Source organism: Limulus polyphemus, unplaced genomic scaffold (genome assembly GCF_000517525.1).
Source record: "Limulus polyphemus unplaced genomic scaffold, Limulus_polyphemus-2.1.2 Scaffold9746, whole genome shotgun sequence".
Lineage (NCBI taxonomy): Eukaryota > Metazoa > Arthropoda > Merostomata > Xiphosura > Limulidae > Limulus > Limulus polyphemus.
Genome location: NW_013675356.1, coordinates 16830 through 22183, shown reverse-complemented (window position 1 = coordinate 22183; position 5354 = coordinate 16830). Strand labels below are relative to the sequence as shown.

The 5354-nt window shown below is 31.3% G+C and overlaps 1 long non-coding RNA gene across 1 annotated transcript in view; it reads left to right on the top strand.

Annotated features, from left to right (window-relative positions):
- Positions 1–1495: 1495 nt before the first annotated feature.
- LOC106476072 overlaps positions 1496–5354 on the top strand; it is a 7964-nt gene continuing 4105 nt past the window's right edge. Inside the window, exon 1 of the long non-coding RNA XR_002609059.1 lies at positions 1496–1656. This is a non-coding gene — a long non-coding RNA (uncharacterized LOC106476072). The remainder of the gene's footprint in view (positions 1657–5354) is intronic.

Sequence of the window (5354 nt, the reverse complement as noted above, 5' to 3'; positions counted from 1 at the left end):
ATGTTTGTATATATTAAGTACATTAGTTACAAACAACAGTAAGATGTGGATAGATTATAATAATGTTTGTATATATTAAATACATTAGTTACAAACAACAGTAAGATATGGATAGATTATAATAATGTTTGTATATATTAAATACATCAGTTACAAACAACAGTAAGATATAGATAGATTTTTCTCTGTTACTTATAACTTCAGATGTATAGCTAATGCACTTATCATTTGCACCATCTGTATTACGAGGCCTGATGAACAGGTAATACACTTTGCTATGTACATTACTATTTCTACTGTTGTTGTTAAGGGCATAGATTGTAACCTGAAATAAATATTTTATTCGTTCGCGTGACTACTGTATATTGTCGATCAAAATATTACAGTTTAGTGAATTCAGAACGTCTGCAACAACATGAAACGTAAATACTACTGCGTGAGCTTTTGTTGCTATTATTTATTTACGATAAACCAAATATAACGGTTTTCTACTAATATAGAGAGCCCGAATTGAAGAGATTATGATAAGATCTGTCATTTCAACATTATCAACACCAGTACCACAAAATGTGTTCCTACTGTGAATATAAGATCTACGTAGACCTAATTTACGATATGGCCACGAACTGAGGGCTATGTGTGAACATACAGTTTGGTGAAGAAAACCGCGTTTTTCTGTAACTTGTTATGCCTGTTTAAAACATGGTGTAATCTTGATGTAAAACTTGAAATGATTATTTCATCAATGTATTTTTTTTATCTATTTTACCTAAGTCTGTTCTATGGTCTTGAACTTTTTATATTTTTAATTTTACTTTTTTCTATTTCTAATATAAATGTGTTTTTATTGGTAGAATATACTTTAAAATATTTACACACACGTAACACTAATCATTCAGTAGTTGTACGTAATAATTCTTTATAATATAACGTTGTCTCTAACTCTTTAAGATTTTAAACTAATTTAGTTGTTTAAGAACTTTCTTAAGTAATTTCTTTTCATAAATTGAATGTGCTTAGCACGAAAACCTTTTGCTAATAATTTACAAAACAATAATTTATGTGAAAGTTCATAACTTTAATCGTGAGAAAAAGTACACTAGACTGCAAATGTTCCCCCGCCCCTGTTAATTAGTCCATCAATGACTAATTAGCGATTTCTACTCAGGCCTTATTTCGTTCAGTGCCAGAAATATCGGTGGCACGAGGGATGATGACCATTAAAATATGCTATTTTATATGTAGCACGAAAAACTTAATGTTACTGTCTTCAGCTGACTGCTGATTTTAAATCCCTAAATGATTAAGTTTAAATACCGAGAGAAACATTTTTGCTCTAGCATGATTCCTATCACAACAGTAAGCAAGCCTAACTTTTAAAATAGGTTTGTTACTTCGTCAGCGTTTAATGCAGAAGTATTAACATAACTTACCATCAGTATATTTCCAATTTCACAAAAATACGGTTGTTCAATTAACACTTCATTACTTTTAAACTAACAGGATCGAGAATTTGTCGAGATTGAAACTCCCCATAATGGTCAACCAAATCGACTTTTGTCCACGCCTCCTCTATCTCCAGCGACATCTGTCTCATCTAGCAATAACCCTTTACGTTCCTGTTGTGGTAGGCGCTGTGGGCGGAAAAAATATCAGGTAATTAACTATTACTTAAAACCTTCGGTTAAATTTTAAATCATCAACATACGTTACAGCTTAAGGTTGAAAAATAAAAATAATCAAATTGTTAAAATCTTGAATAATTTAAAATTTCAGAAGCAGAATAGTTAAAACCAATATAAACAACGTTCTGAAAATTTCATTAGGTAAGAACATTAAGTGATTTATAAGATATAGAAAACATTATAGAGGGCAGCATATGAGTGAGATGGTATACGGTAATTTTCTTTCTTTGAACATTAAGTTGCACGTGTACAGAAGACTTTATATATGTTAAGATACATAAAATTACTTACTTGTCTTATACAAAAATATCGAAAGAGAAATACCTACTTTGACAACTTGTATTGATGCGTAGCGCCTTCTGTGTCTAAAAATAAAAGTAACAAATTACTCACTACTTTATTATCTATGTTTCTAACAATATACACAATAATATGGGTTTAAATGCCGAAAACTGGCGAAGCATCAGAAACCAATAGGCCTATAATTTACCAGTAAATTGTCCAAGTTTAAAACCCAGATTTCTAACAATGTAGTTAACTGTTAATTACTTGGGGTTTTAACAACGTATTTACCTGTTTATTACCGGAATTTTTGACAATGTATTCACTAGATTTCTAACAATGTACTTAACTGTTTATTACTTGAGGTTTTAACAACGTATTTACCTGTTTATTACCGGAATTTCTGACAATGTATTCACCAGATTTCTTACAATGTCCTTAACTGTTTGTTACTTGGGGGTTTTAACAACGTATTTACCTGTTTATTAGCAGAATTTTTGACAATATATTCACCAGATTTCTTACAATGTCCTTAACTGTTTATTACTTGAGGTTTTAACAACTTTTTTACCTGTTTATCACCGGAATTTTTGACAATATATTCACCAGATTTCTAACAATGTACTTAACTGTTTATTACTTGAGGTTTTAACAACGTATTTACCTGTTTATTACCGGAAATTTGGACAATATATTCACCAGTTTACTGCCTGGACTTTAACAACCTATTCAATTGTTTATTACGTGGGTTTTTAACGATGAATTTACCCATGGTTCTAAGAGTGTATTTGACAGTTTATTATCAGAATTTCTGATGTAGATAAAATATATATCATCGTTTCAATTATTTCTTTTAGTTTCACACTCTTTACCACTCACTCCTTCCTTCCTGATCCAATGTTTCCATGTATTTCTCTCACTTCTTTTACAGCCCGTCTCGGAGTGGTCGCCCAGAAAGGTGGGTTATTTTTAAACTGACCACTAAGTAGTACCTGTTATTATGTAGACTTGAATCACTAAGGTGGTATTTTTTTATAAACTGACCACTAAGTAGTACCTGTTATTATTTGTACTTGAGTCAGTAAGATGGGACTTTCTTAAACTGACCACTAAGTAGTACCTGTTATTATTTGTACTTGAGTCAGTAAGATGGGACTTTCTTAAACTGACCACTAAGTAGTATCTGTTATTATTTGCACTTGAGTCAGTAAGATGGGACTTTCTTAAACTGGCCACTTAGTTGTACCTGTTATTATTTGTACTTGAGTCAGTAAGATGGGACTTTCTTAAACTGACCACTAAGTAGTCCCTGTTATTATTTGTACTTGAGTCAGTAAGGTTGGACTTTCTTAAACTGACCACTTAGTTGTACCTGTTATTATTTGTACTTGAGTCAGTAAGATGGGACTTTCTTAAACTGGCGACTAAGTAGTATCTTCTTATACCACTTCTTATACCATAACATACTTCCAAATATTCAATTCTCAAAAATACTCAGCTCAAAATCTTCTAAAACAACCACTTCTTATACCATAACATACTTCAAAATATTCAATTCTCAAAAATACTCAGCTCAAAATCTTCTAAAAACAACCACTTCTTCATTTCTCAAAATATTCAGTCCCCATACTTCAAAACGTTCATTTCACCAGACTTTAAAATACTCAGTCCCCATACTTCAAGACGTTCACTATCACATATCATCAGACGCACCATGTCCCACAATCGTTCATGTCCTATACCCAAAACATTCATTTCACCAGACTTTAAAATACTCAGTCCCCATACTTCAAAACGTTCACTATCACATATCATCAGACGCACCGTGTCCCACAATCGTTCGTGTCCTATACCCAAAACATTCATTTCACCAGTCTTTAAAATACTCAGCTCCAAAAGGCAATCAACTCCCCGTAAGCAAAGTATAACTATTGAAGGTTCCTGTGTCACTTCCGACATTATGATGTCATTCATTATTGAAGGTTCCTGTGTCACTTCCGACACTATGATGTCATTCATTTTCCCAGGGGCACGTAATCTGATTACATACATTTATCTGTACTTGGTCCTGAAACAAAGTTTACAACAGAGAAACTTAACTATATACACCTTTCATTTAGTTTAAACAATTACCAAGCTACAAAAACAACACGAGTAGGAATGGGCGGAACGATGGCCACACCTACTTTGAGGTTGCACCGTGTCAAAAACCACTAAGTGTTGTAATGTTATCTCGACCATTCCTACCTTGTTTCCTTACATTTTTGGTGCTCCCATTTCTACTTCCTAATTTTTTATTTAAAATTTTTTACACTTGTATAACATTAATTTCGCAATACTTAAAATATTGAATTCCAATACCAATGATAATTTAACTCCCTATAATTTTAAACATTTACCTTTAGCGATCCATGTTTCCTTACGTGAAAACAACTTATAAATGTCTGAAATAGTTAATAAAGTAACGACTTCACAATCATTCCTGAAACATGTGAAACTGGAGTCTTTAGTTTCTGAAACAGTGAAAAAAAAGTGAAACATGCCAATTCGTCCAGGTAAATAATTGGCCCTATACACTAGAGCAAGTAAAAATTAAAATAAGTCTTTTTTTTTGTTTTGTTTACTCATATAAAAATGAGCACTCTACCGAGACTTCGGTAAAACACAATTTGAAAGAACAATTAATGTAATGGCAGGAAGACTCTTAATGTTAATAATTATATGTAAAAATTAAAGAGTAGATTAGGCAGAATAAGTTTCTGAGATTGAATACAATCATTTAATTAAATAACCTTTTGAAGCTTAAATTAATAAGATAATATTTGAAAAACGTGAGTAAGGCCTCTAACGCTTCCATCTGTTGGTAATTTTGTTTATTAGCATATTTAGTTATCCCATTTTTAGAATCTTAGTATTATTTCTTATAGGTTTCTGTTTTTCGTCTTCTTTCAGACTGAATTTGGTGCTTTTCTTTACCCACCTCTTCTTTTGTTTTTGAAATGTTTTGAACACCACGAGTTCTTATTTAACGTACGAACTTTTTCTCTTTTAACAATTGGAACAAAGCATTGACAAAACCATATGTGCTGCCATCTCTTGGCAATATTTAACGTAATATTATTGCTACTGCTCTTAGAAATTAGAAGGATTATGACAGCCAACTTTTACGACTTTTATTAACTAATATTGGTTTCGAACATTAAAACCGTGAAACATCAAAAACAATGTTTGTTTTCTAAAATAATTGTTGCATCAATTATCACTCACTTTTATTGTTCAATGTTATTAGCTAATATATATTTATATGAATGATTATAGGTATTATTTCTGTTGTTTTTAATTTAATCTTAATTAAGGATAATTATATATATATATATATATATATAC